General features: G+C 37.5%; 1 protein-coding gene across 4 annotated transcripts in view; it reads left to right on the top strand.

The window, feature by feature from the left end:
• Positions 1-1,815: 1,815 nt before the first annotated feature.
• The window catches only part of LOC113068354 (thyroid hormone receptor beta-like), a 74,440-nt gene continuing 61,663 nt past the window's right edge, over positions 1,816-14,592 (top strand). Inside the window, exon 1 of one of the 4 annotated variants that reach the window (XM_026241079.1) lies at positions 1,816-2,126. The gene's annotated coding sequence lies outside the window, so the exon portion shown is untranslated. The remainder of the gene's footprint in view (positions 2,127-14,592) is intronic. The other 3 variants (XM_026241078.1, XM_026241080.1, XM_026241081.1) reach the window with 3 other exon arrangements.

The following is a 14,592-nucleotide window of genomic DNA, read 5'->3' as shown; positions in this document are numbered from 1 at the left end:
TTCAGACTGATTGCATCATTACATCCCTAGCTACCATGATTTGGACAACTTGAATTGTGCGCTTTTTTGTGGCTGTGTCGAATATTTTCATTAATCATTTTTATAGCTCTTTTGTGTTCGACATGAGGGTGAGTAATGAATGACAGAATTTTGGAAATAAAAGTTTTCAGATTCTGTGTGGGCCTTGAATGAGTATATATAATCTGGTAATGGAAAGAAAAAAACGTTTTTGAAGACTTTTTGAGAGTTTGACTTCTATAAAAGCACTTAAAGTAGTAACAAGTACAGTTTAGTCAAAGAGAGGTTAAGAGAATCCTGCTGTCAAAATCTCATTAATGCAAGAAGCAAAGCATGCAGAGACACTCAAGTGGAATAAAGAACATTAAACTGCACTCGCTGTGCATAATAATTCTGCCAGAATCAAATACAGCAGACAATCATTCAGTAAAGTAGGTAAAAGGTGGTCTGAGCTAGAAGTACAGCCTTATCACAAGCAGTATTTTTCTTGTACATTTATATAGTGGAAAGGAAATGGAGTGAGATGCTGTAGTCAGCAAGTGACAAAGTGAAAATGAGGAAGAACTTTTTAAAGTCTTTTTTAGACAAGTATGACAAACAGTAACGAAACAATGTTGCAGCTGTCTCACAAATCAACCATTATGTTAATTAAGATTTTGTAATTTTGTTTTTAACTCATCTTGTGAAACTGTTTCATAACCATTAAGTTCAAAATGATAATAAGCGAATGACTTCTGAAAGTTTTTAATTCACTGTATTATATAGGCATTACCACATTATTTAATACATAAAACATTTTTAAATCAATTTCCGGCAAAGTTAACTAGCCTCTATCATGATGTATGCCATTACTTTGAGATTAAATGACTGAAACTGTGATGATTTAAATCCTGCTGTTCACTCATATTATGTAGTTACATTTTAATAATGTCACAGTAGCTCAACTCTTTTCAAAATATTGTAGCTTTTTCAGTAACAATTAGGCCGTGTTTTCCCACAAGTAGCAGTCTAGAGTGACAGATGTGTCCATCTGGTTGTTACGCTGCATTATAATATACACTGAGTGAGCAGAGACAATAATTCTACACATTGTCCTAGACTGCCTCCCTCTGTCAACTAACGTCAGAAATCTGATTCATTTGAGCAGATTGGTTGGTTGAGATGATGTCATCGTTCAGTGGTGTTCCCAGAAGTCCTTGCATAGGGTGGGTCAGGATTTGGCTGGTTATGGTAGACAAGCTCTTTGATGATCTCCTCCTGATGACAAAGGGGAAAAGACAATCTCTTATTCTCCTGCAGTTTTTAACCTTTCATCATTCTCTTTTATACAAATTTGCCAATTTAGGTCTCAGACTGTAACAGAGGAATTTGCCAGATGTAATTGCAATTGCTTTATAATCATGCGTGGGCTGCAAATAAGAGATCAACTTGCCTCTCAATCTTATTATTTTTATTTATTTGTTAAAATTAAAAATGCACATAATCGTCAAAATACTTTATTGTTCTGCTCTGACAATTGCATTTCTGATCTTCCTTTTTGTTTGTTTTAATGAGGCAATGCAACACTTCCTTGCTAACTTCAGATCAGTCTTCTGAAAATGCAATAAAGTCAGTGTTTCCACACTTCAGGATGCCATTCTACCTATTGCTTACTTTGAGTTTACGGAGCACAATAAATGAGTGTGCACTGCAGTAGAGTAGAGAGTATTTTAATACACATGTACACACACTGTAGCATGTGCCCAGCTGACTGTCACTGCAACACTGGAGTGACTTCACCTTCACATCCTTCAACAGAAGTTTTTGGGAACAAATCTAAAGTCCATGCTGAGCACAGGAACAGTGTTTTTGTGCAGAATTCAGTAGACAACATTATGAGCCTCATTAATGAAACACAAGGGGAATACATTTAAAAGGAGTAGAAAAAGAGATACTAAAAATAAAAGGGCAGTAATTAAACAGTACAGTTTTGTTTTGGCTAGGCACATTGACTGCTTCTGCTGGGGTTTTGTGGCACAGTTACACCACTACAAGGACACTGCACAAGGTTCTGCCTCCGCCATCCTGCCTTCTTCCAATAGTGCATCATGCTGCCATCTCTTCCCCAGGTAAATTATGCACATGGCAATTTAACCAACCTAAAAGAAAATGCAATTCATCAAACCAGGTGACTACCTGGTCCACTCTGATGCTCATGCGCCCATTGTAAGGTTACAGCTACCCAGCCCAATATGCAGCAAACTAAGAATGCACGGTGTGTTCTGACACCTTTCTCTCATGGCCAGCATTAAGTGTTTTTTACAGCAATTTGTGTTTTATCTTATTTATCCATAATCATAAGATTTGCACACCTGGGAAAAATAAAGCTCAGTAAAAATGCTGGAGCCTCTACTCCTTTATATTGACTTTATTTCATTCAAACTGCTTTAGTATTGGAGCACAATGACTGGTGGAATTAAATGCTGCTCAAGTCCTGATTTGATTATCTGCCTCGGCTGTTGAGCTCCAGAAAGGACAAAAACAACAACTGATGAACAGACCCAATCTGACGTTGTTGTTCTTGGTTCATAATCTTCCCCTTCACAGTCATTCTCAAATCTCCTGTGTAGCAAATAAAAATTTGGCACAGCAAATCAGTTACATCAGGTTTGGTTCATTCATGGCGGTCCTGGCATTTTGCATAGGAAGGCGAATATGAATTAGATTTGAGAGCAGCAGTGGAGCATTTTCAATTGTATGGAACAAGATCATGAACACTCTGCTTAACTCAAAAACATTAACAACAGTTTTGTTACACAGCGTAGGGTGAGTAAATAATGGCAGAAAAAGTTCATTTCGGGGTGAACTATTCCTAAGAGTGTTTGTTTAAGCTTTTGCTAAGCTGATCTAAATAAGTTGTGTGAAAAACAAAGGTAGAGAGAGTAAGTGGATAAAGGGCTTGAGCAAACATGCTACGTGAGCCAAAGCCGTGCCAGTTCACTGGATGGCCTTCAAGCACTGAAGGACAGAGAAGGGCAAAGACAAAGATGGATGAGCAACACAAGGACTGTAACATGAGCAGAAGCATCCCACAGACACACGCTAGAGCTGTTAGTGTTAGCTGTTCTTTCCTTTAGCCCTGGGCAGCGTTGTTCAAAAATACATCATTTAATATTCAATATATATCTTGATATTGAAACTTTGTTTTTCTTCCTTCCTTAGTAACCAAACCAGGATCATTTTAACCAAACAGACATTGCAGCAAATTTGATTCATGATATCTTATGTAACAATACACAATTATAAAAAGACTAAATGAGCAGACGGCAGAATATTTACTCACTTGTTCCTCTGAAATCTTTTTAGGTTAGTCTAGCTTCTCGTCCAGCAGGAGGACAGTTTCAACAGAAACAAATCAAGAATGAATGCAGCTACAGAAGTCACTGAAACATCTCTGTTGTAATGCTCTTATTCTCATCAGTCATGAGTCGGAGGGATCTTGAAAAGAGCTCAGGGCTGGCTCAATTTTTTGGCACAGGGCCCATGTTTGGTTTTAAATAGTACATTGTCCAAACTGTATAATTCCATTATAAACATGATGATCTGCCTTGACTGGTTCTTGTACCCTTCGAGTCCAGAAATAATTGTGTAATAGTGTCTAATACATGATGAACGGTTTCCGTGACTGATGGGATGATTCAGGAAAGCTTTGAAAAAGGAAGATTATAAATGGTAATTTCTATATTTTTCTGGTGAGTTTTTAATATGTTCTAATTTTTTAATTTATGAAAATTCTTCAAATGGAAAAAAAATCTAATAAAACTCATATAGTAAATGTTTGATTATAGATTTTGGCTTTTGAAAGAGTTCATGCATATTCTTGATTTAATGCTGTAAATAGATGGAATAACTGCAGGACTCAAAAACGGATTGATTTTCAACTCTTATACACAAGATGACAAATGCATTGCAGAGTTTATCACAGAGACAGTTAGATTGCAAATATATATAAAAAAACCCGAAATGCAGCTGTAAGCAGCTATAGGAAGGCGACTGCCGCTTTCAGATCAGTCAGTAATGAAACATCTGATTTGGATATACAGCAGCTCAATTGAGGTCGCGTTTTGTTCTGAAGTATGTTTTAAACCCCAACCAAACGAGCCAAAGACGAGAGGGACAAGGATCCCAAATTCTGTCAGATGATAGAAATGAAAAATGAAAAAAAAAAATAAAATAAAAATGAATGAACATTTGAGATGTTTGATTCCAGGCTGCATCTATGTCAGATATGTAAGTCAGGTTGTACTCAACATTTCTTTGAGAAGAGTATCATAAAGGAGATCAATAATTTTGTTTTTGGCAAGTGCAAAGAGGGGAACATGCTTATGGTTGCCAGATTGGACCAACTAATTCTAAAATTGCTTTACCAGTTACAAATTGTACAGATTTAATGCTCTGACTGGGTGGTTTGGAGCTTATGGGATCTGGCAACACATATGGAGGATTGTTAGGTCGTATTGCAATATAATGGAGCTATTGAAAGGAGAAAAACAAACAATTTCACGATAAATGATCCATGGGTACCATTATAAATCCGACCGGCTGGCTGTAGTTTATCCAAGTCTAAACTAGTGTAATGGCTTAAGGGCAGAATAAAAAAAGCACATTAAAATCATCACAATACTCACATTGTTTTGAATCGCCACCATATATATTTGCATTGTCTACTTTCCCTTTGGACTGAAGGTAAAATGATGGTGGAAACTCAAATAAGATATATATGTGTGTGTGTGTGTCTCTTGTTTTCTCTTTAGGGCAAAGCTAGTGGGTTGCTCTCATGACAAGCTTTAAGGGCATGTAAGGCCGGATGTAAGGTGATCGTTGTCTATTTTGGTGTGTTTGTGGTTGAGCTCACATGTCATGTGGTGGGAAACACAGACACGTATGCTGTGGGATTAAAGAGGAGTTTGTCCTGTCTGACGTCAGCATACAAGTAACCAACGTTAAACTCCATTATAATGTTCTGATAAAAAATAAATAAAAAAAATATCAAAAGATTTGAGGGTATGTAAACTTTTGAACGGGGTCCTTTTTACAAGTTCAGTTATTATTTTGTCTTATAGAGTAGGAGTAAATCTAAACATCTGTTAAATAACATGCAATTTTCATGATCTCTAAATTATTACCATATTTGCATATTCTGCAAGGGGTATGTAAACTTATGGGAACAACTGTATATGTGTTCATGCGTGCAGCGTATTCAGTCACACGAACTTCTTAAAAAATCTTACATTTTGGGAATTTAATTAACTAGGAATTTAAGTAACTAGTAAATCAATGAGTTTGTGCTATACTGGATATTGTTAATTCAGTGACTGTTGTGTGAATCTAACACCAGGCTTTTGAATTCACATTGCAAGGCTGTCTGAATTTAAAATACTGATTCCATCTGTTTCTTGCTCAAATCAACACTACTGATGAAATCGATCAGTCTCTGCAGTCTGCTGTTGTTAAAATTAGACCAAAGAATTCCATGTGGAGCAGCTGCTCTTGAAGAATACATGAGTGTTTTTATTTGCTTGGGATAACGCTGCACAGCAAACGAGAGGAAGAGAGGATTCAATTATGGAAGGATGGGCGTTATGAAAGAGGAATGAGAATGGAAAGAGAGGCAGGCAGAAATGAACAGTGTAGAGTGGACGAGAGCAGGCCAGCGTGTTACATAACCGCTCTGACATCTACATGCAGCCGGCTGTTCCAGGGCAGAGTCTGTCGACCGGGAAAATGTTCCAAAGCAGGGCCATTCAGGGTGAGAATGAATCACATGAGAGAGCCTCAAAAACGGCCTGCTTTCATTCCCACATAAACTACATACACTTTCTGTATTTTTGATCAAAATCAAATAAATGCAGTCTTGATGAGCATAAGAGACTTTCCCCCCTTGTGCTTGTGTAGGTGGCGTTTTAGGGAAGGGACTTTCACATTGTAGAGAGCATTTGATTGGACTGTAGCAGTGCAATACAAGTCATCAGTATTTTTATTCAGTTATTGCCACTGGCTGTATTTTTACTGTGTAAATCTGCTTAAACCTTATCAACATTCAGGAATACACTAGCAAATGGATAGCATTAAAGCTAACAAACATGAAGTGAAATCCAAAGAACTCTATTTTTTCTATCATGGGATGTTTAATAGTGAAGTAATGTGTAGTTTCATCTGAAGCTGGTGTTTTGTTTGACGTGTTCTCGGCAATGTATTTAAAGTGATGTATCTGCACACACACCTACTCACTATGCATACATTACATCAGTGTTTGTTTTCTTTCTTAGAGATTAATGGCGAGCTCCTCATGGTGACGTGGATGCACCGCTTACGTCACGTCACAGCTCTGTTGGCACAGCTGATCTCTCGCCACTTTCTGCCATATGCTCTCAGTGTACTTCATGGGTCACAGTAGCCAAAATATGATATCCTGCTATGTGATAGCATTATTATCACTGTGTGTGCTTTATTTTGCATCCTTGTAATGTTATATATCACAGAATAGTAGTCTAACCACCATAGTCTTGAAGTGGACCAGGCAAGTTCCCCCCCAAAAATCAGATATGGCCAAAATGCGAGTTTTATTAGTGAATTTTTAGGCTGGTCTGCCTCAGCGCAGTCAGGTCAACATATAAAATTACAGTTTTTGACAGTGAAAGAGTGTTTGGTAAGATGCAGGTAGCTAAATATTTGGCGGAAATGACCAATGATATGAACTATTCAAATTTTTGTTCAGTGTTTCAGTGAATTGAAAATAGCCTGTATCATTTACGTAGGCCTAATTCACGTAATGAGCTGTTTAGGCGTAAGATTAAGAGTGAATGTCCATATTTTAAAATAAAAATATTATTAGCAGATTGTTCAAATGAATTCACAATAGAACAACAGTTTTTTTGTATAGGGTAGTGATTCTGTAAATCAGGATTTTACCCCCTGATAAAGACAAAGCAGCTAGAGTTTCAGCGTTTACAGTTTATTCACCCTTTTTTGGGGAGAGGGGGGATTCTTTTGTGCTGACACATTTTATTGGTCATAAAAGTTTTCTCAAAACCACTGGAAACACTTTCCCATATTTTGATGCATGAGATCTGGATTTGATTCTCTAGTGTTGCCCACCCTTTTCTTTCTGTGGTGTCATATTTATTTCCACTGGACAGCCATGCTCATGTTACACAGTGTGTGCTAGTGTATGCACTATTTACAAACTCTGTGATTATGAATGTGTCAGTGATATAAGCTTTCTGATCTTTAGAAATTATCTTTGTGCTTTCGAGCTCTAAAGATCATGAGCCAGTTGCTGGTTTTTAGATTGATCTTTTCCTGCTGAATGCGACACGCAATGCAAGTGATTCTGGGACTTTTCTTTCCAGAATGGTTGGAGGGCGTTTGGTGATAGCATGGCTCCTAGTCAGCTGATTATTTATGATCTTGGCCTTGACTGAAACTGGAATCATTTAGTACAGAATTAGGAGAGTCTGAGTGACTGAAATACCTAATATTTTATTCCATAGGAGATTCAAAGGCTAAATGTGCAGAAACGCACTTCTATTAAACGAGTTCTAGCTGAAGAAGTTTGGTTTGAAAGCTGCCATCTTTACTGATGTTCAGTTCTGCAGATATGTGAGTAATGACTCCCTAATCACACAGGCAACCAAGTCTGAGCTTCCATTTATCATATTTGATGTGCTCTATGTATGTGCATTGATCAATATTCATATGTGAATAAAAGTTTTAAATTAAATTAAAGATTGTATATCTTCTAAACACTTTGATTGAACAGCTCGACTCGATTCCCATAAAACCTTTAATACTGTACTGAGAGTTCGCTAACCTTTGGGTGATGCATTGCTGACATGCATGCTGAGTGGTTTATAGTAATGTCTCCCAAGGTCATTGCAATTACATAAACATTGTCTGGGATTGTAAAGTTGGTCTGTTGCATCTGAGAAATCCTGATACAGTGTTTTGTTTTTAAAATCCAGAGGTTTTTACTCCCGATATACATTTAAGAGTATATATATATATAATTCATCTTTCCCTCGAATGCAACCTGTCGTCCGGTCCCTGCAGCTGAAAAACACCCCCTGCATTGGACAGGGGATGAGCAGTGCCTGGTTTTCTCCACACATATCGCTTAAAATTAAGGCCAAAAAGTTCTGTCTTGGTCTTATCAGACCAGAGAATCCTTCAGGTGTTTTTTTAGCAAACTCCATGGGGGCTTTCATGTGTCTTGCTCTGAGAAGAGGCTCCCTTCGGGCCGCTCTGCCATAAAGCCCCGACTGGTGGAGGGCTGGTTGACTTTCTACAACTTTCTCCCATCTCCCGACTGCATCTCTGGAGCTCAGCCACAGTGATCTTTGGGTTCTTCTTTACCTCTCTCACCAAGGCTCTTCTCCCCCGATAGCTCAGTTTGGCCGGATGACCAGCTCTAGAAAGGGTTCTGCTCGTCCCAAACGTCTTCCATTTAAGGATTATGGAGGCCACTGAGCTCTTAGGAACCTTAAGTGCAGCAGAATTGTTTTTGTAACCTTAGCCAGATCTGTCATAGTACTGTCTCTGAGCTCTTCAGGAAGTTTCTTTGACCTCATGATTCTCATTTGCTGTAACATGCACTGTGAGCTGTAAGGTCTTATATAGACGGCTGTGTGGCTTTCCTAATCAAGTCCAATCAGTATAATCAAACACAGCTGGACTCAAATGAAGGTGTAGAACCATCTCAAGGATGATCGGAAGAAATGGACAGCACCTGAGTTAAATATATGAGTGTCACAGCAAAGGGTCTGAATACTTAAGACCATGTGATATTCAAGTTTTTCTTTTTTAATAAATCTGCAAAAATGTCAACAATTCTGTGTTTTTCTGTCAATATGGGGTGTTGTGTGTACATTAATAAGAAAACTAAAAAATAACTTAAATGATTTTAGCAAATAGCTGCAATATGACAGTGACAAATTTAAGGGGGTCTGAATACATTCCGTACCCACTGTATATATTATTATTTTATTTGTTTTGGAGTATTCTTTAATAAAACCTGTGTCTGGCATATATGAGTGTTAAGACTCACATTCATAGATGTATAGTTTGTGTTTGTTGAGAGATATAAATGTAAGGCACGGAGCGCTGTGACTTGACAAGGTCAGTGAAAACACAGATGGCTGGTCCGTGACCCCTGTTGCCTGCTCATACATCTCACTGTCTCTCTCTCTCTCTCTCTCTCTCTCTCAGTCAGTTCGTCTCACTTTTAATCCCAGTGGTTTCTTTTTTTAGCAGCCTTGCACTGAATTTTTTTTTCTTACATTAGTTGGTTTTGGTCTCTTTATGCAGTACTTTAGTTAAAAGGCTCTGGTTAATACAATATATTTCAGGCATATGCCTGTTGTGGTTTAAATCAGACCCAATACCACCCCAGACAGACCCTTCAAGACAATACCCAAGTTGCTTGAATGCTTGTGGTTTGTTACCATTAAAAAAATTATACAAAGAATAATTGGTCAACAAGTTTTTAATTAAATGATAGCCCAATTTGTGTAACCGTTATGCCTCTTACATGTATTGTAAAAACAACAACTCTATTGTTAACTGCTTCTGCTATCTGCTTCGACACTGAAAAATATCTGCATGCAATGACAGATCTGTTTTCACATCACTTAAATCTTAATTCAGCCAGTTCAGAATAGTTTGAATATGGTCTGTAGTGTATTTGCTTCTATTGTCCTCCTGACACATGCTGTCTTTGGTCACGGTCATGGCTCGCATGGTTTGCTTAAAGAAAAAAAAAAAAGCATGTCAACACAACAAGGACGCATGCATGATTTTAAACATCTGTGGAGTGGCATGGGTTTTTTATCTATTTATTTATTTATTTATTTATTTATTTATGCTTATTGCACTTGCATGACGGAAGAACCATGGTGTCATTTGAAGCACCTTACTGTATAAATGCCTTTGCTTATGAATGTGGTAATCATTGAATACTCTAATGGCTATTTTGTACAGTCTAGTGTATAATAAACTTCACAAAATTAAAATTATTTTCTTTTATTCGCAACTTGATGGACACAAACCAAAATAAGTTTTGCAGCTTCAAATCATTCAGTGTAAGACTCATGTCAACAGAAGAACTTATATTATAAAACAGATAAGCTATGTGTGAAGTCATAAAATATCTATCACTACGTATACTATAAATACACCTGTCTGTTCTTGTTTTTTCTTCTCTCTACTTTTTTTTTTCCACATTACTTGATGTTTTTTTCTTATTGTTGTTGCTCCCACATGTGTGATTAACATTATGCAGTCCTGTCGACATATGTGCAAATAGTATGCCGTGATATGATCATCTGATACATCATCATTGTGCAGCCACAGTATTTTTAGTATGTGCCATTTGAAAACATCCTGTAGAAAATAAAGGAATCAACATTGAAATAACTACTTTTCAAGTTAGAATGATGGAAGAAATGGATAGTTCCTCTTTTGTTGCATGAGGTTTGAATGCAGAAAACCTAGTCTGCACATTCATTAGCGTCGTCAGTCCCTCAGCACGCTGCAGTTCTGTATTTGTGTTGATGAAGTGTTCACACTGTGGGTGGATGAGACGCAGGGGAAGATCACGGCTCTGTTGTACTCTGCCGTGCTGTGTGAAATACACCAGTGTTTCTGTCCAGTCATATACCCTAAGATGTATTTGGCAGCATTTGTTAAAAATGATTCAGGTCCGAACTCTGCACTGAGCTCAGTAATTAAAAATGAAGGAGAAGAACATAATGTGAGTAATGGCTGTGCAATGTTTTGATTACATCAGACATTCAGAGACCGTTAAGCATGTGCAAACTGGCCGACTCTTCTACTGTCAGTTTCTTTGAAAAGTCTGTACACTTCTGAGAACAAAATGTCCTTATCTGGGACTTCGGTGAAATGTTATATTCATAATATGGAGCAAATTGAATCAAATGAAATTATTGTCATTTTAAGATTATACTGTAACAACATTAATGTTTCTATTTATATACAGCTGGTCTGTACTTATATACAGCTCATCATAACACAAATAACCCAATGCACTGTTTCAGAAAGGAGAGATGCACACACACTGTTCACCAGAGAAGCACAGGGCAAGTTCAAGTTTTAAGACTCATGTATTGCAATGAAAAATAAAGTTAGGTGCTTTTGAGCTACAAGATCTCAATGAAGTTCAGTCTACAAGCCATCATTTATTTATTAATTAATTTTTTTCCATGATTAGTAATTTCTTTTACTAACATTTTCAATCTCTCCGGCCCTGGCCATGGTCTTTGGACCCATTTCAGTTCGCCTACAAACCTAACAGGTCAACTGAGGACGCCATCGCCTCAGCTCTCCACACTGCCCTGAATCACCTGGATAAAAGTAACTCTTTTGTCAGAATACTACTCATTGATTTCAGTTCTGTTTTTAATAATGTGATTGCAATTAAGCTAATAGACCACAATCTGTTAGGATTATCAATCACAACTCCTCCATATTTACCTTGAATACTGGCGTACCACAGGGCTGTGTGCTAAGCACAATTCTCTACTCCCTCTTCACCCACGACTGCATAGCTTTACATGGCTTTGACTCCATAATCAAGTTTGCAGTTGACACCAGAGATGCAGGCCTGATCATCGGCCTGATCACGCACTCAACACCCAGAAGACCAAGGAACTGATTGTGGACCCCCGATCCACACATACACACCCATCCACACTGATGGGGCCGAAGTAGAGTGTGTGACTAGTTTCAAATTTCTGGGTGTCCGTATTGCCTATTCTTACAGCAACTTTTTTACTGTAATTTTAATTCAGTCATTTAGTATTTACAGTTCTCCTCTTATTTATAAACAATGGCTATTTGCACATCTGATTAGATAACTGCATTTCATTGACTCTGTACTTGTAAAGTTGAATCTAAATTATCATAGAGGGATGTCAAACTCAATTCCTAGAGTACCGAAGCCCTGCAGCGTTTAGATTCAACCCTAATTAAACACACCTGGTCCAACTAATCTTCAGGTTTATTTGAAAACTAGGTTATGTGTGTTGGAGCCGGGCTGGGACAAAACACTGCAGGGCTCCGGCACTCCATGAATTGAGCTTGACACCCCGATCTAATCTATTCTCATCTATTTGTGAGAGCTATGTAACACTGCCTCTGTTAAAAGCTTTGAGAGTTTTGTGTGTGAGTATAATTCATTATATATATATATATATATTAACACAATTCATATAGAACTGAGTTACCATGGAAACTACAGAGCCAAGACACAGAACTAGATATTAAAGTCCCAGTATCTCTTAATATTGAGCTTGCAGTATTTACTTACTGCATGTGGAAAAGATGGGGGAATTGTTGCAAGCCAGGCTTAAACCTGCATCTCTCACCATGAAGCACTATGGCATCAGATGTATTTGTACTAGCTGACTATCTGTTTTAGCTTTAATATTTGTTTTGCTTGGTGAATATATTTGAATGTTGGAAAGGCGTTACCCAAGCTGTTTAAACTTTCGATCTGAGTTTGGTGGATTATTCTTTCAACACTATCTTAATATGCTTGCATTGGGCAGCATGCATTTGATTTAGTGCTGGCTTGTATAAGCTATTTCACATAACAGATGTTTACATATACTTCACTAGATATAATAACTGAATTTATAAAAATGTCCTCATTTAAAAGTTTAAACACCCTTGACTCATAATGATTTGTGTCATAAACTGGATGATCCAAGACTTTTTTTTATGTTTTATACTAGTTGTTTATGAGTACCTCAGTTAAAATGCCTGCTTTCTTCAGAAAAATCCTCCAGCTCCTGCTAAATTCTCAGGTTTTACAGCTTCTTCTGCATATTTGACCCCTTTCCAACAGTGACCGTATGATTTTGAGTTCCATCTTTTCACACTGAGCACAACTGAGGGACTCGTGCACAACTATGACAAAATGTTAAAGGCATTTTTCTGAAGAACAGTGGGAAACACAGTGCTTTATTAAGATTCAAACTTTTGAACATGGTCAATTTAATAAATTTGGTTATTATTTTGTCTTATATTTAAATATGTTTTAAATGAAATAGTGTATTCTGGAAAGCATCCGGTGTAAAATGTGCCAAATCGGCTTGTGATTCACTCCGCTGTGGTGATGCCTGACAAGAAAGTGAGCAAGCCAAAACAGAGAGAGATTATTCAGGAAAGTACTAAATAAAAAGTAACAATACATTATTATTATTCGTATTATTTAGTTAAAGTTGTTAACGTTTTGCATATTCTGCAAAAGGTAAACAAACTTGTGAGCAGAACTACAATTCTCTAAAATTAGGCATGCAAACATTTCATGTGGCGAGTTCATTGAATCATCAAAATAATATTAAGCATAAAGGAACAGAAATTATCATATACTATAATATTCCCCTCAAATCACATTTTTCATTCTGCTTGAGAAAACCAGTGCATTTCATTTTCTTACAACACATTCAAGAACCAGTAGCTTTTTGCATCGGTGACATCAAACCTGGCGTGAGGCCTCTACTCTAATTTTCTCAATTAAATACATATTTGAATGATAGTTCAGAGCTTGACTGACAGCATGATTTTCACTGTAAAATGTATGCATTTGTTTTAGTGGGTGTAGTTCCTTTATTAGCATGACACGATGAGTTCCTAGTTTGTAAATTCCTCAAACCCAAGCCATGTCCTCAAAGACCTTCTAAACAATTTCTCCCACTTGAACGTGACTTGATGCAAGATCACTTGAGCGGTTTGACTAGAACTGAGTGAGGCGTTATGGAAAGGCTCCTGAAGTGGGAAAGCATCTGGTGATCAGCAGAGGTCAAGCAGATGGTAATGCTCCTCAGGGGAGAGACGGGCTGCGTCTGGAAGACCTGTTTCCTGCACTCTGCCATGGACATATCCTGCAATACAACACAGACGGGGCTCGTGCTTACTGCTACCCATAAACTGGAAGTTGCATAATAGTTAATATTATATATTACACTTTTGTTTTGGCAGTGTATGTGGAAGTATCTTTAGGGTGAAGTGTGGTTATATGTGTTTTACTTTCACTCATCCCAGTTTTATGTGTAGACTTAACTATAAGTAAGCCATTCTTAGGTTGACTTTCAGAAGAGCGTAAACACTGGCTCTGTGGTACTTTCCTGACATTTGTTTGTGTGGTGTAATATATCAGGTTCCTCAAGTTGTTACAAGATTAGGGTGGGATTGCATGTTTGTCTGAACCAAAGAGGTGTATGAGACTTAAGGGAGTTATCCATTATATCTGTAATGTCACTTGTGGTGTCGGACACCCCAGAGGTAAAGAAAAAAATACATTTATGCCAGGTTCAGACGGACACAATGTTTTTATCTGTCACGATAGTCACTGTGCATGATTACACCTTTTTTTTTAATACTAAAATCTTATTGTCGTGTTGTGGACAAGAAACATGACTACACGTTGCTTGTCTTCTTTAACGGGTGATGTCATCGAGAAGGCTGAACTAGCAAATGAAAAAAGTCTAAACATTGCTGAAGCACTTCTGCTGT

The sequence above is a fragment of the Carassius auratus genome, linkage group LG44F (genome assembly GCF_003368295.1).
Source record: "Carassius auratus strain Wakin linkage group LG44F, ASM336829v1, whole genome shotgun sequence".
In the NCBI taxonomy this organism is placed as follows: domain Eukaryota; kingdom Metazoa; phylum Chordata; class Actinopteri; order Cypriniformes; family Cyprinidae; genus Carassius; species Carassius auratus.
The sequence above is the reverse complement of the archived record's forward strand: the minus strand, read 5'-3'. Positions and strand labels throughout refer to the sequence as shown.